The sequence below is a fragment of the Anomaloglossus baeobatrachus genome, chromosome 8 (genome assembly GCF_048569485.1).
Source record: "Anomaloglossus baeobatrachus isolate aAnoBae1 chromosome 8, aAnoBae1.hap1, whole genome shotgun sequence".
Classification (NCBI taxonomy): Eukaryota; Metazoa; Chordata; class Amphibia; order Anura; family Aromobatidae; genus Anomaloglossus; species Anomaloglossus baeobatrachus.
This window is the reverse complement of record NC_134360.1, coordinates 19,223,782-19,246,231: the sequence shown is the minus strand read 5'-3', so window position 1 is coordinate 19,246,231 and position 22,450 is coordinate 19,223,782. Positions and strand designations below refer to the sequence as shown.

Below are 22,450 nucleotides of genomic sequence, written 5' to 3'. Positions count from 1 at the left end.
TATCATCAGTGCCTACATGTAGCTGTTGATGCCACTCCTTTGTCTCCCCCTGGGGTGGGGAAGTGCCGGTGGTAGGTGGGAGTGTGGATGGACTGGCTTCATGGATAGTGTGAGGGTCCAGGGTGAGCAGCTTGGCAATGGTGGCATACCGGGGAAGCCTGACTTTTTCCTCTCCACAGTTCAGCACTCTCACATGCACTCTCCCTTTCTTCACATCCACCACCCCTCGGGCGGCCATTACAGTGGGCCAGTGCTCGGAAGGCATGGGCTCCATCATCGCAGGGTAGTCACGCCCCTGAGGCCCTACTGCTGCCCTGCACCAGATCATCATCTCACTCCTAGGGGGCACAGTCAATGGGGCAACATCCATCACTCTCACTCCACCAATCTCTCCTCCTGTTGAGTTTACATGCTGGCGGTACATCAGGGCTCGGATCTCACGCTGCACAGCCCTCTGTCGACTCCCTGCCGCTGTGGCGGCCAGCTGTTGTAATAGGGTTAACACATCAGCCATGCAGTGCTCCATCACATTGGTTCCCAGCACTATTTTCGGGTTATGATCACTGGGCTCATTCATGATCACAATCATACCCTGGTGTTGCAGTTCGGCTTGCCCCACTGTCATAGCCACTTGTTTATACCCCACCTGGGTCAATGGGAGTCCATTAGCGGCAATCAACGTTATACTATTGTCTGTGGGCGCCAGTTCGTCTACGGCCCAATACCGCTGGTACAACGTGTACGGTATGGTAGTTACCTGTGATCCAGTGTCCAAGAGAGCCATCACTGGTATGCCGTCCACAGCCACGGGGATGATAGGGCGGGCCCCGATATATCGGTCCCGCCAGTCCGGGGGGCCACGATGTTCTACTCCTGAGGATTGGCCCGGGGCCCCAGGGGTTGCTCGTTTAACGGGCACTGTTGGAAGTAATGACCCGGCTTACGGCACTTGTAGCAGATTGGGGGTCTGCTCCGCGGGTTGTTAGCACTTTTCCGCTGCATCCAGGGAACATCCTCGGGACTGTCGGCAAGCTGTATCTGCGCCGGAGGTCTGGTCAGAGGTTGTAGTGCAGCCAGGATTTTGGCAAGGTCTCCGTCCATGCGACGGACCTGGGCTGCCAGTTCTTCTACTGTGCTGCTCGGGGCTGCAGGTGTTGGAGAGGTTGGTTTGGCGGAGGCCGCCACAACGGGAGCCGTCTCGACGGGCCACGGGGCGGGTTCCAGAACTTCGGTTGCTGGGGGCTGTAGTGCTTTAATGGCCCGCTCCTTTAACACAGCAAAGTCCACATCAGGGTGTTCCAGGGCCCACAGCCGGAGTTGTTTACGATCCTCAGGGGACCTCATCCCCTGCGCAAATTGCTCCACTAACATCTTGTTGCTATCCGCCTCATTAATAGGGTTCGCCCGCTTCAGCGTGCGGAGGGCGGTCTGCAGACGTAGAGCATAGTCCCGAATGCTATCCCCAACTCGTTGCCGGCGCTGGTAAAACTGCATCCTCAGCTCAGCTTCAGTCCGGGTCTCGAAGGCAGTCTGTAGCTTCTCAAAGATGGTGGCTACAGAGAGCCGGTCCCCCTCGGCCCAGGTCTCCGCTTCCTGCTCCGCCGCACCGGTTAACTGGCCTAGCACTATCGCTGCACGTTGCTTATCAGTCAGGGGGTACAGCTCTAGCAACGGGTTAAGCTTTTTCCGGAAGGCCTGTAGGGCATCCGGTTTCCCGTCATACTGCGGTAGCCAGGCAGCTCCGGGCGCATAGGGCAAGGAGAACGGCATGACCTGAGCGAGCGTGGGGGCCGCGGCACCTTCCGCCGGTACGGCCGGGACCTGGGCAGGTCCATTCCCATCCGCGGGTGCCGCTGCGGCTGCGACCACCGCTCCTCCAGCGGCTCCGTCGGGCGCAGACATCTTGTTTCCGTCCCCCTTAGCTCTTTCCGGCCCCTCCTTGCTCGGGGCGGGGTTTTGGCCTTCGCGCCTCTGCTACTCGAGAAGACGCTCGAGCGGGAACTTTTCGCGCCAAAGATGGCGGCTTTTGAAATTTTTCTGCCGGATATCTCCGGCGGTAACAAGGCGCACCTCTACCAAACGGCAGAGCGGTAAGATCCTGTTCGTGACGCCAAGTTGTCGCGGGCGGGGAGGAGGGTGTCAGCACACTACGCTCACCCCTTCTGCTCGGGTCCGGCGGCTGCTGCTCAGTGGTGGCTCGAGCGGTGGGCCGGATCCTGGGGGTTTCTCGAGCGGCACTCCTCGCCCGTGAGTGAAAGGGGGTTGTTGGGTGTGGGGATTGTTTATTGTCCGTGACGCCACCCACGGTTGTGGTGATTTCACCACCGCTGCTCGGTGTGGGGATCCCGGGGATGGTGATGCGGAGCAGCCAGGTGTTGCGTTGCCCCTCCGTGGGTAGGGGTTGGTGATCCCGGGACCCGGTGATGGCTTGGGAGGTGCAGGGCCTGGTGGGCGCAGGGACGCGGGGGCAGCGCTGTGCCTTGCGGCACTGTGGTACTCACTCAGCCTGAGATGTTGACACAGTTTTTACGGTAAACCAAACGGCTGGTAAGACGGTCCCACGGACGGCTGCAATTGCTCTCCCAGTAGGTGACGGTGATGTCCCTCTTCCTTGCACCTTTGTGTACTTGTTGGTTGCGATGGGTCCCCACCGGTAACCCGCTCCCCGGCTTCAAGCTGGGCCGGAGGAGCTCTACTCTTTGCCCGCAGGCGCTGGCCCTAAGAAACTGGTGCCTTGGCGGTGGCGGTGTCTCTCTTACACTGGCTGGGCTGTTGCCTTCAATCGGGACTTGGTTGTTGGGGGATCTACGTCCCCTTCACTGACGGATTCGGCAAATTATGGCGACTCCAAGCCTTGCCGGGGTCCGAGAGGCCCCTGCCCTGGTGCTGACTGTCCTTCGGAACACTGCTCCAGACCACCGGGCACACAGCCTACGGGGTCCTTCCAGGAACTTCCAAACGGTCCCCCTCCAGACAGTCACCGCCGTTGCTGACCTTGCTGACCTGTCCTGCACACAGCTGGACTACTTCAGGCTTCTGCACACTCTTTCTGTTCTGTCGCCACTCCTGCTTTCCTCCTTTACTACTTTTCTTCCTTCACTTTCACTTAGCTGTTTGCTTTAGCCCTGTCCGGGCTACTCCTCCACTCCTTCCACTTCCTCCTCCCTGACTCAACTCCAACTCTAGACTGCCTGGTACTTCCCGCCTCCAGAGCTGTGATCTCCTCGGTGGGCGGAGCCAACCGCCTGGCCCACCCCCTGGTGTGAATCATCAGCCTCTGGAGGAAGGCAACAAGGATTTTTGGTTAGCTTAGATGTTCCTACCTGGGATGTAGGGTGTGGTGCTCTGTGACCTGTGTCCCCTGGCTTGCCCAGGGCGACACAAATGCACCACGTGACACTTGTGTTCAGAGCTACGTGCATCTGACACACGACACCTCAAACAAAGGGGAACATCGGGGACACTTTAAAAATGGTGAGCCCTGGTGCTATTGAGGGGGAAGATGGGACATCTCCTGCACCTCCTGCACTCATCTGTGGCTGTATCATACTCTCCTAGCCAGTCCCTATACAGGTTCCACACCTGCTGCTGAACATGATACCTGTAACTATGAGAGACCCTGTAATAATCCTGGCTAGTAAGCTGGTAGGTGAGGATTGCTAGTCCCACCACTGCACTAATTCAACAAGAAGGGAAAAGTAGATACACAGGGGGGAAAAGGATAAAAACACCAACTCCATAGCTGCAGCCAGACTCTAAAGCAGCAGACAGATGGGTGCAGTACAGTATCCCAGCAGATCCTTTCACCTAAGTGGCCAGAATAGAATGAATTCTATCAATTGCAAAAGGTTGCTGAGTACTGCCACTACTTAAAGGTGATGGGCGTGGTAACTAAGCAACTGCACCTCACATGGACTGCTGGAAAGCTGCTGGTAACAAAACTGATGTTAACCCTTTCAGCACCAAATGAAAGAAAGTATTTAGTATTAAGATCTCCAAACAGATTAAGATTCAGGCCCTGAACCTGTCATAGGTCTCTTTATGTAGATAGACCACCATGACAGTTTGTCCGTGGAATCCAATGTAGATAGATAGATAGATAGATAATAGATAGATCGAGAGATAGATAGATAGATATATATATAGATAGATAGATAGATAGATAGATAGAGGGATAGATAGAGGGATAGATAGATAGATAGAGGGATAGATAGCGGGATAGAGGGATAGATAATAGATAGATAGAGGGATAGATAGATAGATAGATAGATAATAGATAGATAGAGGGATGGATAGATAATAGATAGATAGATAGATAGATAGATAGATAATAGATGGATGGAGAGATAGATAGATAATAGATAGATCGATAGATAGATAGAAAGAAGGATAGATAGATAGAGGGATAGATAGATAGATAGAGAGGGATAGATAGAGGGATAGATAGAACAGACATCCATGGTTACAATGCTGTCAGTGGAGTAAAGAAGCATTAGTGAAACATTATCATCACACGTTGTGCATTTTACATGTAATTTATGGATGTGTTTATTATTCCTGCATAGTTGAAGTTGAAATTTGGAACCAATTTTTGCTAATTTGCCTTTCAGAGTTTTTCAAGTTGAAGAATGTCCTTTAGGCTTCCGAATTTTCCGAATCCTCTTAAAAAAATGAAGGTTTAACCAGTTGTAGCTAAACGATAAAAGCAGAATGTTGCCAGGATCAGACTACGCAGCGTTTGTTTGTAGTCTGTTACCATGGCGATACAGAAGTCTGCATAGGAGCTGTAAATACCAAATGGTAGTTCATTTCCTATGGAAACTATTTTCTAAGTTGTTTGAAATTTTATTTTAAATGTATTGAAACCCTAAAGAAGAATTGTTAAGCTTTCTATAACCTTTATCCACTGGTAATAAATAAGGATAAGATCCGTGGTGACAATGGCTCCTGTTAGTGCGCAGTATTGCATTACATTCCGTAAACCTTTATATAACACTGATTTTTTTACACTGTATTGGATGCTATTAGCAATTCTACAAACTCTGTTGTAAGTTTCCGGTTGCCATGACAACTCAAAACTAAATGTAATAGCTCTTTTGAGATACAATCTGGAAATGTGCCAGAGGTTCAATAAGATCGGCCATCTGTTTCCGTCTGTTGATGTTGTGCTATCAGTTTACAATACGTTTCTTGACATATTTCACCTGCCACACGTCGAAAAAAATACGACTCTGTGTGATTCGGGAAACATTGCGAGATAACAGGATCATTCTAACTTCAAGACGAAGCCTACTTTCCCTGAAGCGGGATTTGTACATCATAGTGGAGAAAAAACTGTTAGAGACTTATAGCGGAGCCGAAAAGAAATATACATTGTGTCACACATTGGCGTCTGATGCCCCCTGAGATGCTCGGTCCGACCGTGCAACATTTATAAGTCTCATAATACAAGCTCAGTAGATCAAAAAGCAAAAAAAAGGAGTTGGGTTTGTGTATTTCTCGGCAGCTTTTAGTGTCACGGGAGTTATGCAAGACGGTGAACCAAGACGTTGGATATTTTGATGTATGCCATATTTGCTCAAAAAATTGCAATTTTTGTTTCCATTTTTCCTCTGCTTTTGACAAAAGTAGACTGAGCATAGCTGTAGACATGATATAGATGTACTCTGAAAAGCATAATCAGCAGAGATGAGTCGATTTAAAGAGATTCAAAATGGCCAAATCCAGTGAATTTTACCGAAAAATTAGTTTTGCGACGAATTTACTCTACGCGAATCAAATTTCCTTCATTTTGCTTTGGGATCTTGTATTATTATGTGGTTTGGTCCCCATGGACTGTCTAGGCATAGCCTGAGATCGCAGCCAAGGGTTCAAATCATAAAGTCTTGATGTCGCACCTACCATGAAGAAACCTTTGATTTCAGTACATGCTGGTGGCAAAAAGTGGTGGTGAGATCTTGTATTATGTGGTATGGTATGGTCCTCATGGACTTTCCAGGCTTAGCCAGAGATCCTAGCCTAGGGTTCAAATCATAAAGTCTTGATGTTGCACCTATTATGAAGAGACCTTTTATTTCAGGGCACGTTAGTGGCATAAAGTGGTGGTGAGATCTTGCATTATTATGTAGTGGGGTCCTCATGGACATTCCAGGCTTAGCAAGAAATCCCAGTCTAGGGTTCAAATCATAAAGTCTTGATGTCACACCAAGCATGAAGAGACCTTTGATTTCATGACGTTTTGTTGGACAAAAGTGGTGGTGAGATCTTGTATTGCTATGCAGTATGGAATGGTCCTCATTGACGTTCCAGACTTAGCCAGAGATCCCAGCCTAGGGTTCAAATCATAAAGTCTTTATGTTGCACCTATCATGAAGAGACCTTTGATTTCAGGGCACGTTGGTGGTATAAAGAGGTAGTGAGATCTTGTATTATTATGTAGTGGGGTCCTCATGGACATTCCAGGGTTAGCCAGAGATCCCAGCCTGGCGTCAAAATCCTAAAAACTTGATGTCATACCTAGCATGAAGAGACCATTGATTTCAGGGCACGTTGGTGGCAAAGAGTGGTGGTGAGATCTTGTATTGTTATGTGGTCTGGTCATCATGGACTTTCCAGGCTTAGCCAGAGATCCCAGACTAGGGTCCAAATCATAAAGTCTTGATGTCACATCTATCATGAGGAGACCTTTGATTTCAGGACACGTTGGTGGCAAAGAGTGGTAGTGAGATCTTGTATTATTATGCAGTGTGGTATTGTCCTCATGGACATTCTTGGCTTAGCCAGAGATCCTAGCCTAGGGTTCAAATCATAAAGTCTTGGTGTTGCACCTATGATGAAGAGACCTTTGATTTTAGGGCACGTTGGTGGCATAAAGTGGTGGTGAGATCTTGTATTATTATGTAGTGGGTTCCTCATGGACATTCCAGGGTTAGCCAGAGATCCCAGCCTGGCGTCAAAATCCTAAAAACTTGATGTCATACCTAGCATGAAGAGACCATTGATTTCAGGGCACATTGGTGGCAAAGAGTGGTGGTGAGATCTTGTATTATTATGTGGTATGGTCCTCATGGACTTTCCAGGCTTAGCCAAAGATCCCAACCTAAGGTTCAAATCATAAAGTCTTGATGTCACACATATCTTGAAGAGACCTTTAATTTCAGGGCACGTTGGTGGCAAAGAGTGGTGGTGAGATCTTGTATTTATAATGCGGTATGGTATGGTCCTCATGGACTTTCCAGGCTTAGCCAGAGATCCCATATAGCACTGGCTTTACTTTACATATGAAAATCCTGGCAGCTGGTTCTCTTTAAGAGAAACAATACAACATGAAGTTATTCCAAAGATATTCCAGCTTATAGAAAAAAATGCTAATCAAAGTTAAAGCTGAACTGTAGAGTTTGCCCCTATGCAGTAAATATGGGTTTGATTTCTCTGCAGCATATATCAATATCGTGGATGAGATTTTCCAAAATTGTATCCACACGCTATCACAAATTTCATGCAGTGAAGATTTAGGTTAAGTTCCCATATGATGAAAACACAGCTAAATCTCATTCAACATGCTGGAAAATATATCAGAGGAATATATCTGAGAAAAAAGCTGCAGGTTTGATACCCGCCACATGCCAATATAAGGAGCGGACGACGGCGGAGCAGAAGGGAAAATGTGCAGATATTTTTCTTCTTCTTTGCATTGATATCCACAGCTATAAATGCAGATCTCACTGTGGCATCTACACTGACGTCCATGCTACAGGGGTACTTACCCTTAACCCCTTCACCACCCGGCGATTTTCGATTTTTCATTTTTTTCATCAATATAGCAAAAATTAGGGCTTTTTATTTGGTGAACGAGTTGCCCTTTAAATTTACACCATACATTTTACCACATATTGTACATATTGTATGAATCTCCTGGTCAGTAGGAGTTAAAAAATCCCAAACACGTATAGTTTTTTTAATTTTATTTAAGTGGTGAAAAATTTTGCTTTTGGCGCCATTTATCAAGGCCCGTAACACTCTCATTTTTCAGGATCTTGGCCTGTGCCAGAATATTTTTTGCTCTCTGACCTGAAGCTTTTAATTATACTATTTTAGTGTAGCTATAATGTTTTGATCACCTCTTATTACTTTTGTTTGCAATGTTGCGGAAACCAAAAATAGGTAAATCAAGTTTGTAATTTTTTCTCGGTACACCCATCAGATTAATTTATTTTATATTTTGATAGATCGGGCATTTCTGAAAGCGTCGATATGAATATGTGTATTTTTTATTATTTAATTAATTTATTTTTAGTGGGGCAAAGGGGAATGATTTTAATGTTTGTATTTTATCATTTTTCCATATTTTAAAAAAAATTTTTTTTACTTTTCATTATTTTAACTAGTCTCCTTTGAGGACATGAAGCTGTGATACTCTAATCGCTTGTGCTGTTTAGAGTAATACAGTGGCAACAACCACAGCATCAACATCATCGTCAGCATTAGCATCAGCGTCAGCATCAGCATCGGCGTCAGCATCAGCATGATCATCAGAGTCAGCATTAACATCAGTGTCAGCATCAGCATAATCATCAGAGTCAGCATCAGCATAATCATCAGAGTCAGCATTAGCATCAGCGTCAGCATCAGCATCGGCATCAGCATCAGCATAATCATCAGAGTCAGCATTAGCATCGGCGTCAGCATCAGCATCGGCGTCAGCATCAGCATAATAATCAGCGTTAGCATTAGCATCAGTGTCAGTGTCAGCATCAGCATAATCATCAGCGTCAGCATCAGCATCAGTGTCAGCATTATCATCAGCATCAGTGTCAGCATTACCATCGGCATCAGCATCAGCATAATCATCAGCGTCGGCATCAGCATCGGCGTCAGCTTCAGTATAATCATCAGAGTCAGCATTAGCATCAGCATCAGTGTCAGCATAAGCATTGGCATCAGCATAATCATCAGTGTCAGCATCATCATCAACGTTAGTATCAGTGTCAGCATCAGCATCAGCATTGGCCTCGGCATCAGCATAATTATCAGAGTCAGCATCAGCATCAGTGTCAGCAACAGCATTAGTGTTAGCATCAGCATCTGAGTTAGCATCATCATCAGTATCAGTGTAAGCGTCAGCATCAACGTCAGTAGCAGTATCGGCATTAGCATCAGCATGATCATCAGAGTCAGCATTAGCATCAGTGTCAGCATCAGCATAATCATCAGAGTCAGCATCAGCATAATCATCAGAGTCAGCATTAGCATCAGCGTCAGCATCAGCATCGGCATCAGCATCAGCATAATCATCAGAGTCAGCATTAACATCAGTGTCAGCATCAGCATAATCATCAGAGTCAGCATCAGCATAATCATCAGAGTCAGCATTAGCATCAGCGTCAGCATCAGCATCGGCATCAGCATCAGCATAATCATCAGAGTCAGCATTAGCATCGGCGTCAGCATCAGCATCGGCGTCAGCATCAGCATAATAATCAGCGTTAGCATTAGCATCAGTGTCAGTGTCAGCATCAGCATAATCATCAGCGTCAGCATCAGCATCAGTGTCAGCATTATCATCAGCATCAGTGTCAGCATTACCATCGGCATCAGCATCAGCATAATCATCAGCGTCGGCATCAGCATCGGCGTCAGCTTCAGTATAATCATCAGAGTCAGCATTAGCATCAGCATCAGTGTCAGCATAAGCATTGGCATCAGCATAATCATCAGTGTCAGCATCATCATCAACGTTAGTATCAGTGTCAGCATCAGCATCAGCATTGGCCTCGGCATCAGCATAATTATCAGAGTCAGCATCAGCATCAGTGTCAGCAACAGCATTAGTGTTAGCATCAGCATCTGAGTTAGCATCATCATCAGTATCAGTGTAAGCGTCAGCATCAACGTCAGTAGCAGTATCGGCATTAGCATCAGCATGATCATCAGAGTCAGCATTAGCATCAGTGTCAGCATCAGCATAATCATCAGAGTCAGCATCAGCATAATCATCAGAGTCAGCATTAGCATCAGCGTCAGCATCAGCATCGGCATCAGCATCAGCATAATCATCAGAGTCAGCATTAGCATCGGCGTCAGCATCAGCATCGGCGTCAGCATCAGCATAATAATCAGCGTTAGCATTAGCATCAGTGTCAGTGTCAGCATCAGCATAATCATCAGCGTCAGCATCAGCATCAGTGTCAGCATTATCATCAGCATCAGTGTCAGCATTACCATCGGCATCAGCATCAGCATAATCATCAGCGTCGGCATCAGCATCGGCGTCAGCTTCAGTATAATCATCAGAGTCAGCATTAGCATCAGCATCAGTGTCAGCATAAGCATTGGCATCAGCATAATCATCAGTGTCAGCATCATCATCAACGTTAGTATCAGTGTCAGCATCAGTATCAGCATTGGCCTCGGCATCAGCATAATTATCAGAGTCAGCATCAGCATCAGTGTCAGCAACAGCATTAGTGTTAGCATCAGCATCTGAGTTAGCATCATCATCAGTATCAGTGTAAGTGTCAGCATCAACGTCAGTAGCAGTATCGGCATTAGCATCAGCATATTGACCATTACCAGCATCGGCATCATCATCAGCATTGGTGTCAACATTAGCGTAAGCATCAGGGTCAGTATCAGCATCGGTGTCAGCATCAGAGTCAGCATCAGCGTCAGTCTCAGCTCCACTCTGTACGGCAGAAATCACAATCTCCTATGAATGTCTCTCACAGGCGATGTTCATAGGAGTTATACCATAACAGTGACAGGTGGAGAATAACATCCTCAGTTTCGGTGCTTATTAAATCCCCCTATCAGAGGTTGGCAACTGGATTTAACTGTTTAGCAGGCGCAAGTGGATTTCTGATCCACCTGAGTCTGTTAAAGGCAAATGTTGGCTGATCAAATCAGCCGACTTCTGGTGGAAACATTCGTGCTCGCATTGAAAACTTACATCAAATTGATAGAAAAAAGTTGAGAAGGGGTTAGGATCTGCTTAATATGTCAGTTTCAGCTGCAGGTTTTAATGGAGTAATCACAAGCTGCGGATTTTGTTGCATACATTTCTTTACCGTAAACTAGTATCATCTGAATATTTTTTTTTCTTCAGATGAATGAGCCAATTACAACATTTTGTGCAAAAATATCAGCAGCAAAAACGCAACATGTGAATTTGATATCAATGACTGTGCAATAAAAAATTGCAACAAAATCAATGCAGATTTTGCTGTGAATTTTGCTGCGAATTTTCCATTGTGTAAACCCTTCAACAGACTCCTACGCATGCGGCTATGCCCTTATTTACCGTACTTGTATTCTCTGTAAAACACTAATTCTGGAGCATCTTTTCTATTTTTGATTCTAAACAATTGGAAACAATTATTTCTAATTGGACAGTGTAAAGTCTTTAGGGACACATCTAAGTGACAAGTGGAACAGTGACACCAAGTTATCAATTTACTTGTACATTTCCGCCAGGAATAACAAAGAAATGGCACAATACAGAGATCTGACGGAACGAAGAAGACAAGAGTTTACTCAAACAGATGTTAGGAGTGTTGACGGGAGTTCTTTAACTGGTCACTAGAAAATGACAAAAGCTAAACAGTACACCGCCATCAACCATAACATTAAAACCACTTTTTGTGAAAGAGAATAACTTATTAGGGTTGGTATATACAGTGTGTCCACCCATATCCTGTCCACCGCCATTAACTTGAGAACGGCGGCAGCTATAGGCATAGAAGTGGTGTCTAGGTATAGTAAAGTAGCCATGCACTATGCAATGAAACCACCTATAGCGCCACCTGGTGGAAAACAACGGAGTTAGCATTTTTATCTCGAAAACGGAACAAGATAAAGAAAAAAAGTGAATTACAAAGTTGTAGGGCCTCATCAATTCAATACGAATCGACCCCTTGCATACAGAAATGCTATGATTAGAAGGTGTAAAACTCACAAGGCTGCGGACGTGAAGCGATACCTCATGGAAACCTTCCTACAAGTCATTGGGTATGGTGGCTGGGTGGAGGGCCTCCACGCTCACCTGACCTGACCCCATTAGACTTCTTTCTGTGAGGTCACATCAAACAGCAGGTGTATGCGACCCCTCCACCAACATTGCAGGACCTACAACGACGTATCACAGATGCTTGTGTAATCGGGTCACCTGCCATATTGCACAATGGACAGCAAGATACAGTATGCTGTGCAGAGTCCAGATGTGCATTGCAGATGACGGGGGCCACTTTGAGCATAAAAGTTACATGAGCGCCATATGCGTGAACAGGATTCAATATTTTGGGGGGGCCATGAGTTTCATATCATAGCATTTCTGTATGCAAGGTGTCGATTTGTATTGAATTGATGATGCCCTACAATTTTTTAATCCACATTTTTTCTCTCTCGTTTCATTTTTGAGATAAAAATACTAACTCCGTTGTTTTCCACCAGGTGGCGCTATAGGTGGTTTCATTGCGTAGCGCATAGCTACTTTACTATACCTAGACACCACTTCTATGTCTATAGCTGCCTCCGTTCTCAAGTTAATGGCGGTGGACAGGATATGGGTGGACACACTGTATGTAACGAACCGGCACCGCCATAGCCGCAAGCAGCCTGCTGCGGTTCCTGTTGCGCCCAGGCGCCGGCTGCCGTTCTTGGCCATGCCTCGGGTCGTCCAGTTGGCTGCTCCTTCCACCACGTCTAAGTGTGGAGAGGCGGCTAGTGCGCATGCGTGCGCCAATTTACCCCAGCCAGAGTCTAAGCCCGGTGTTTTGCCTAGTGAGCATGCTCAGCCTGATTGTGTTATGTCTGAGACTAAGTCCTCAGTTCAGGCTACTGAGCATGCTCCCACAATTAACCCTAACAGCCTCTTTGCACAGGTACTTGGACTTCGTGCTGTGTCTAAGTTCTGGGATGTGCCTACTGAGCATGCTCAAACTGATAGTCTGCTTTCTGAGCCTGTTGCTCAGGCTACTGAGCATGCTCAGGCACTTAGTGCATCAGAGGCTAGGTCCGGTAAGGACCTCACTGAGCATGTCCGTGAGGTGGCAGGTCCTGATAGGGCAGAGGGTGTCAGGTGTCCTGATGATGTGGCAACTCCGGACTGGCTCGCAGAGGTCCGCCCCTATGATCTGGCACCTCACCATTGGTCGTCAGACGATGACTGGTGAAGTGTTTGGGGCGTGGCTGCCATGAGGTCATCAATGACGTGGCGGTTCCGGATAGGTCGCATGTGACGTCACTGATGACATGGCACTCTGCTATTGGACCTTGGTGGTTCCACCCTGGGTTTGGGGCGGACCCAGGTTATAAAAGTGGCTGGAGACAACATGGAGGGGCGCAGTCTTCATTTAGAGTTCTTGGTGGCATAAGCCTTGTTGGAAGCGGTAGGTAGGGCTAGGCGAACGGTGCCTGTCACGCCAAGATTCGTGGCTCAGCACATGAGGGTCAGGCGCCGTGCTTCCTTGCTACCGTTCCTGTTGTGCTAGAGCAGTCCAGTGGCGTTAACTGGGCTGCGGCTGCTGCGTCACCTGTTCAGTTGTGCCTCCTACGCACACGGACAGAATACCTGTTGCGTCACCTGACCGAGAGTGCCCTCTACGCACACGGACAGTGTACCTGCTGCGCCACCTGTCCGGCTGTGCCCTCTACGCGCACGGACAGCGCACCCCAAAACCCCTATGAAGTTAACAGGATGTTCCTGGATTGGGTGTGTGAACCCTATTATCCTCCTCGGCTTCCCAGTCAAATGCTACTGGTGTGACTACCTGGTCTGACGTGTCCTTTACACACGTGGTCAGTCAAGTGGTGGCCAGAAACGCTAATTGGAGGACCGCTCGTCCTGATGTGTCTTACACATGTGGCCGACAGGGTGCTGTCGCAGCGGTCTTCTCGGTCAACGCTAACTGGTTACCATCCAGCCTGACATGTTGTTACACACGTGGTCTGAGTAGAGTCCGCTCCACCGAAACGCTAACTGGGTTGTCGTCCGGTCTGACGTGTCCCTACACACGTGACCGGTTCCTTGAGTTATCTCAGAGCCATCCAGCTCTATGGTCTCCGCCTAACCCACAGGGTGCCAGCAGCTCCATTACCATCTGGAGCACGGTGGGCCCCGACTGGTGACTGGGATATATACCCCTGGTCCTAATCTGCCGGTCCCCCCGTAACACTGTACAGTATTAGAGCAGAAGTAAACAGTCAATTCTTGAAAAATAGGTTAAAATATGGATGTCAAGATGTCACTATTTTCCCTACACAGGTACTCCCCTCATATGCCTGTGAGCGAAATACACTCCTATGTCTCTTGAACTCCAAATTAATAATATTTATTTGACGAGCGCTCGAGAAATCAATACAGCACACATTTAGTATGGTGAACTCAAAGAATTCTCCTTTATTAGTACATGTGACCAGTTTATATAAGGTCACAGACAAAGACATTGTCCCTCTGAACTATGCACCAATAAGAGCTGCAGGGGTGTGCATAGAAATGTGAAACTTCCCACCCATCAGTGGTAGCTGAGCCCTCAGACATCATTAGTTATAAGACAAGATGGACATTATAGGAACAAAATGGATTCTGGACTCTCACACACTAATCACGTAGGCCCTTGTTGGCCCTGAAATCACCCTGACTAGTGAAGCCCAGCTAGACGCTAGATCCGCCACTGCAATAAGACAACACGAGGAAGGAAAGACAAACAGGTGAGGAAAGACACAACAAATAACACTCAAGCAGGAACACATCAGCTTTCTCCAAAGACTGGCTCCTTTCCAGTGAACAGCATAGGTATGAGCTATAGCTGGCATAAAAAGAAGCGAGGAGCAGATATTTATAGCAGAAGGGAGTGGCTGCAGGTGAGGTTACAACTGTCTGTTAGATCACTGCAGGATAGAAATGGACCACAACCCCTTCAGTACCAGAAATGTGCTCCAACTGAGGGTAAACGACGAGCGGGCACTAAAGCAGACATGCTGTGACCTTCAGTCCCCAGGTCTCCTTGAGAAAACATCAGGCTTTGACACACTCATGACACATATATCCTGATATTAGTGATGTGCAATTTAATGAGCTTCATGCAGTAATTTTGATTAAAAACTGTTTTATCTGTTGCAGCTTACCAGTTCTTTGAATGCTGGCTCTGTATAACCCCATGGACATCCCTGATTGACAGCTTTATGTGTACACTGTGCATAGGCAGAAAGCTGCCAATCAGTGTTGGGGGCGTGGTTGGACTATCTGGCAGCAGGTTTCATTGTCCTCTAGTGATAATCTCTTGCTCTGTCATGCGATATACTGCTTTGCAAACACCTGCTGGCACGACCTGAAGCAACCTAAGGCTTCTGTATTGTTCAGTCTTAGCCGGGCATTGGCTGGTTCAGGTTCTCTGGTTTTCAGCTCTGCAGGAGTTAATTCCTGTAGCCTTGTGAGCAGGACATAAGAGCTCAGGTTGCTAATTGCCACATGCAGATGTCTCCTCCCTATTTAAAGCATGGCTTCTTTCACGCCCCAAAGGTGTGGTAGAGAGGGTGTAAGATCTAAAGATCTAGGCTCGGACAAGAGTTAGGCGGGCTTTGCACGTTGCGACATCGCAAGCTGATGCTGCGATGTCGCACGCGATAGTCCCCGCCCCCGTCGCAGGTATGATATTGTGTGATAGCTGGCGTAGCGAACATTATCGCTACGCCAGCTTCACATGCACTCACCTGCCGTGCGACCGTCGCTCTGGCCGGCGACCCACCTCCTTCCTAAGGGGGCGGGTCGTGCGGCGTCATAGCGACGTCACACGGCAGGCGGCCAATAGCGGCGGAGGGGCGGAGATGAGCAGGATGTAAACATCCCGCCCACCTCCTTCCTTCCGCATTGTGGCCGGCGGCAGGTAAGGAGATGTTCCTCGCTCCTGCAGCTTCACACACAGCGATGTGTGATGCCGCAGGAGTGAGGAACAACATCGTACCTGTCGCGGCACCGGCATTATGGAAATGTCGGAGGCTGCAACGATGATACGGTAACGACGCTTTTGCGCTTGTTCATCGTATCATCTAGGATTTACACACTACGACATCGCAAGTGACGCCGGATGTGCGTCACTATCGATTTGACCCCACCAACATCGCACCTGCAATGTTGTAGTGTGCAAAGCCGCCCTTAGTGTCATGCTGGGGGCTCAGACCTGGTTACCATCAAACCTACCTCCGAGATAAGGAAAAGTGCAGGGACTCTAGTCTGAAAGCAAACCTACGGTCAACTGTTCTGTCAATACATACCCAATGACACCTTGTGAAATGCTGATAATACAGTGATTTTATAAAAAGTTCAGCGAGCAGCTCAGTAAGAGACACATCGCTGGCATCAGACCCTCTGCACCTATATTATGCTGCTCTCAGATTCAGTAGTAAAAATTTGGTGAGAGTTTCCCTTTAAAAACTCTGCTGCTAAGATCTTGTCAGCCGGATTTTTCAGAGTGATTGTAGGGTCAAGATCTTGATGACTCATGGTGCCAAGGAACCCAACACCAGATTATACACTTGGATGATGGGTGACGAAAAATATTGTTTGTGTTTTTTTTCCATTTCTTCAAGTCTATAAAATATTACAATAATTTCTAGCACCATTTCTTAACAGCTTTTTCTGAAAATGGTGAAGCCTAGTTCCGAGCTATAAATGGATTTCTAGAACTGCCGTGTAATCAACCACACTAGTCTACCACTTCCTGATGAATCAATGCTCGGAAGAGGTCAAGACACCAAAATTTCTTCTTTTTTTTTTCTACCTCTACTATAAAAGGGTTTAATTTTGTAATTGAAATTGTAGCAGTGAACAATGATTTTGAAGAATCATCTCTTCCTCCATGTTGGCAGTTCACCGTCACGTGACCGTGCCATAAAAAATAAAGTTTTGTTCTTCTCATAGAGTTAAAGCTTTTTTTTATTGCTTTAGTCCAGATAGCCAAACAATACATTTTCCTCCCGCAAACTGAAAAAAAAGGCTTTTAGCGGCCAGGACTTTTAAGCTTTCCTATTTATTTGTGTTATGCTTCAGCAATTTACCAAATGAAAAATCAGATAAATAGCAGTATCAAGCTGCCGCCATGTACACCAGGAGAGAACTGTAAATATAATCATTTCAAGAGCAATGGGAAATATTTGAATCATGAAAATGAAATAGTATTAGGATCACTCCATTACTTCCCATCTACACCATTTGCTGTTGATGTAACAATGAGCTGTAACTTAGAACAAAGATTGTCAATCGACAAGAAAGCCGACGGACGGTCAGATACAAAGTAGCTAAAAAGTAATGCTTCTATTAGAATTTTAAATATTTTATATAGGAATAAATAAATAATAACTTAAAGCCGCTTTACACGCAACGACGTATCTAACGAGATGTCGTCGGGGTCACGGAATTCGTGACGCACATCCGGCCTCCTTAGCGACGTTGTTGCGTGTGATACCTACGAGCGACCGTTAACGATCAGAAATTTTCACCAAATCATAGATCGTTGACACGTCGTTCATTTTTAAAATATCGTTGCTGGTGCTGGACGTAGGTTGTTTGTCGTTCCTGAGGCAACACACTCCTGGAACGACGAATGTTCTGTCCCCACTTAAAGGCGATGGAAGGTGCGTAGTTGTGAGAGGTTGTGAGAATCTTACCTTCGTTTTTCCTATAGGTGGGGCAGACAGGACCAGAGCGCTCCAGAGTGAAACATGCACATGCTGAGATGAAACAATGGTGGTTTATTTTCTCCAAAGGTTAGGACATGCAGAGTGCAGTAATCCAAGTACTTGGCATTGTAATTCTCCAGTGATGCTTGCCTCTGAAGCTACTACGTGGTCAGAAGACTTTGCTCCTAGTAGCTCCAATCCAATAAGGGATGTTGTTCTCACAAACTTTGGTTTGGAATGAACATACCAGGATGTGATGCAAGAGGGTCATCAGACACTCCCATGGGCTGGACAAAAGAAACAGAGGAGCCGAAAGGTCTGACCAGTAGATGGCAGCAGAGACAAGCATGAAAAACATTAAATAACAGTGTTAACTAAAACAAATAGAAACAGCACAACGAACAACATCGTTCCTGTGTCCTGCGACAACGAGGTGGGAGGGACGTGAATGCGGCTGCTCTCCGCCCCTCCGCTTCTAATGGTGGCTCACTGATTGACGTCGCTGTGACGCCGCATGAACCTCTCCCTTAAAAAAAAGGTTGATCGCCGGCCACAGCGACGAAGGTAAGTCCGTTTGACGCGTCCTAGCGATATTGTTCGCCACGGGCAGCGATTTGCCCGTGACGCACAAACGACGGGGGGCGGGTACGATCGCTAGCGACGTCGCAGCGTGTAAAGCAGCCTTTAGAGTCTACAATAATCCAGGGAACTAGTCTTGTGCCATACAAAGAAGGGAATAAGTATTTGATCCCTTGCTGCTTGTGTAACTTTGCCCACTGATAAAGACGTGAACAGTTTATAATTTTAAGGGTCGGTTAATTTTAACAGTGAGAGATAAAATATCCAAAATAAAGTCAGAAAATCACATTGTATAAATTATTTAAATGTATTTGCATTTTGCAGAGATAAATAAGTATTTGATCCCCTACTAACCATTAAGATTTCTGGCTCTTACAGACACTCCGCTCCTAATCCCCTCATTACCTGCGTTACATACAGCTGTCTTACATTGTCCCCTGTATAAAAGACTCCTGTCCACAGACTCCATTAATCAGTCACACTCTAACCTCTACAACATGGGTGACCAAAGAGCTTTCTAAGGATCTCAAGGACAAGATCATAGACCTGCACAAGGCTGGAATGGGATACAAAACCATAAGTAAGACGTTGGGTTAGAAGGAGACAACTGTTGGTGCAATAGTAAGAAAATGGAAGAAATACAAAACGAGTGTCAATCGACATTGATCTGGGGCTCCATGCAAAATCTCACCTCGTGGGGTCTCCAGGATCATGAGGAAGGTGAGAGATCAGCCTAAAACTACACGGGGGGAACTTGTTAATGATCTCAAGGCAGCTGGGACAACTGTCACCAAGAAAACCATTGGTAATACATTATGCCATATTGGCTTAAAACCCTGCAGTGCCTGCAAAGTCCCACTGCTCAAGAAGGCCCATGTGTAGCCGGCCCATCTGAAGAAGGCCCATGTGCAGTCAGCCTGTCGGAAGAAGGCCCATGTGCAGCCAGCCCTTCTGAAGAAGACCCATGTGTAGCCGTCCTGTCTGAAGAAGGCCCATGTGCAGTCATCCCATCTGAAGAAGGCCCATATGCAGCCGGCCCACCTGAAGAAGGCCCATGTGCAGCTGGTCCGTCTGAAGAAGGCCCATGTGCAGCAGGCCCACCTGAAGAAGGCCCATATGCAGAGGGCTCACCTGAAGAACGCCCATGTGGAGCCAGCCCGTCTGAAGAAGGCCCATATGCAGCCGGCCACCTGAAGAAGGCCCATGTGCAGCTGGTCCATCTGAAGAAGGCCCATGTGCAGCCAGCCCGTCTGAAGAAGGCACGTATGCAGAGGGCTCACCTGAAGAAGGCACATGTGCAGCCGGCCCATCTGAAGAAGACCATGTGCAGCCAGCCCATCTGAAGTTTGCCAATGAACACCTGGATGATCAGGAGAGTGATTGGGAGAAGGTGCTGTGGTCAGATGAGACAAAAATTGTGCTCTTTGGCCTTAACTCAACTCGCTGTGTTTGGAGGAAGAGAAATGCTGCCCATGATCCAAAGAACACTATCCCCAATGTCAAGCATGGAGGTGGAAACATTATGTTTTGGGGGTGTTTCTCTGCTAAGGGAACAGGACTACTTCACTGCATCAATGGGACAATGGATGGAGCCCTGTACCGTAAAATCCTGAGTGACAACCTCCTTCCCTCAGTCAGCACATTAAAAATGGGTCGTGGCTGGGTCTTCCAGCATAACAAAGGAGTGGCTCAAAAAGAAGCACATTAAGGTCATGGAGTGGCCTAGCCTTTAATCTCATAGAAAACTTATAGAGGGAGCTGAAGCTCCGAGTTGCCAAGTGACAACCTCAAAATATTAATGATTTAGAGATGATCTGCAAAGAGGAGTGGAGTAAAATTCCTTCCACCTGACATGTGCGCAAACCTCATCATCAACTACAAGAAACGTCTGACTCCTGTGCTTTCAACAAGGGTTTTGCCTTCAAGTATTAAGTTTTGTTTGCCAGACGGATCAAATCCTTATTTCTCTCTGCAAAATGCAAATACATTTATATAATTTATACAATGTGATTTTTTGGATTTTATTTTGGATATTCTATCTCTCACTGTTAAAGTTAACCTCCCCTTAAAATTATAGACTGTTTATGTCTTTGTCAGTGAGCAAACTTACAAATTCAGCAAGGGATCAAATAATTATTTCCTTCACTGTATCTGGAGTCGAAAAGGAATTTTTCCCCAGGAGTCATGTGAGAATATTTTATTTCTTTACTATGGACCTAAGAACTGATAGGTAAGTAATTGATAAATATTTTCAGCAAAAAACGGTAGCACGGTTATTGAACTTGACTCCCCTCTAAATTTCACTTCGGGGAATATTGTTACATATTTTGCATTGGGATCCGGCAACTTTACGTTACATTAGTGAAGATGAAAATCTAGTGCACAGCTAGAAATAACATAGGTTTAGTGCCTCCAGGGATTAGATATTCCTTCTTCTTGTACTTCAGATCATTCAGACTCATCTGACCACTGTGTATAAGTATCCAACAGTCCGCTATATTTTGTCATTGTATATAATAAGAGCTGTGCTCGCTTGAAACGCATACTTATAGATCCTAAAAATATGTGCCAAAATTGTGGATTTTAACAAAGAGCCATTTACCTTCCATCTACTATAGACATAAAAGCTAAAATTTCTTGGGTCTGAAATTGCAGAAAATTGTACCCTAGTACCATGAGTGTAACTTATCGCCATTGCTCAAATTGTGCAGTTTATGGTCATTTATGTGCTCTCTTAGAAGGATAGTAGATTTTCAAATTGCCTTTGCCAGTGTGTGACTGTATTATTATATGATTGACAGGTTGTTTATACTGCTTTAAATGAGACTAAACCTTTCATAGAGCAGTATGTCATAAAATTCAGATTATTGATGAATTAATACTAGTATACAGTATAGCACTCACTGTTATGGGGAACACTCATTCTCATTCTGTCTTTTTGTAGAATAAACCATTCATGTGCTCAAAAGGAAACCAAATATGTTCATCTTCCCTGCATGTATACGATTGTTATACTCTGCATACAGCTTTTTTTTAATAAATAGCCATGGCAGACTCATCAGAGATTGGACAGTTTGAAGTTTGCTTGAGGAGGGTAAAACTTAAAAAAAACTATACTGTTTGTGAAATATTGTGAGGACTGTGACAGTCAAAGGTCGTCAGCTGTCACTGTACATTTACACACACCCTGTTCTACAGCAAGGAATTCCCCAAATCTGGGCACCAAATTGCCAAGGTGACAAAATCCAATTAAGACTATGGAAGATTTCCTGAGCAGAAGAAACCCTCTGCTGTCAAGAGTAATTCAGCCAGGAAGGTGGGGCTAGAAACTGCACAATTCACCAAATAAGACTATGAGTTCCTGAGTAATAATAATAATAATAATAATAATAATAATAATAATAATAATATTTATTAATTTATATAGCGCTATTGATTCCACAGCGCTTTACATACCTTGGCAACACTGTCCCTATTGGGGCTCACAATCTAAATTCCCTATCTGTATGTCTTTGGACTGTGGGAGGAAATCGGAGTACCTGGAGGAAACCCACGCAAACATGGGGAGAACATACAAACTCCTTGCAGATGTTGTCCTCAGTGGGACTTGAACCCAGGACCTCAGTGCTGCAAGGCTGCAGTGCTAACCACTGAGCCACTGTGCCACCCTAGTAGAAGCAACCCCCTGTTATCAAGAGTAATTCAGCCAGGAAAGGGGGGTGGGAAATTGTATGATTCAGCAAAACTTCAAAGACGGTTTGCAGTCAGGATGGCTCATTTGTAACAGTTAAGGAGGCTTTACACTCTACGATATCGTTAATGTGTTATCGTCGGGGTCACGTCGTTAGTGACGCACATCCGGCGTCATTAACGATATCGCAGCGTGTGACACTTATGTGTGACCTAAAATGATCGCAAAAGCGGCCAAAATCGTTTGCTGCGGAGAGGTGATCCTAAACAAAAAATTGTTTACCTCTCATTAGCGATGTTGTTCCTCGTTCCTGCGGCAGCACACATTGCTATGTGTGACACCACAGGAGCAAGGAACATTTCCTTACCTGCCTCCACCGGCTATGCAGAAGGAAGGAGGTGGGCGGGATATTATGTCCCGCTCATCTCCGCCCCTCTGCTTCTATTGGACGCCTGCCATGTGACGTTGCTGTGATGCCGAACGACCAGCCCTCTTAGAAAGGAGGCA

The 22,450-nt window shown here is 46.1% G+C and overlaps 1 long non-coding RNA gene across 1 annotated transcript in view; it reads right to left on the bottom strand.

Moving 5' to 3' along the window:
- Positions 1-22,450, bottom strand: part of LOC142249085 (uncharacterized) — a 145,538-nt gene that overhangs the window by 72,894 nt on the left and 50,194 nt on the right. The gene's annotated exons all lie outside the window — the stretch shown is intronic.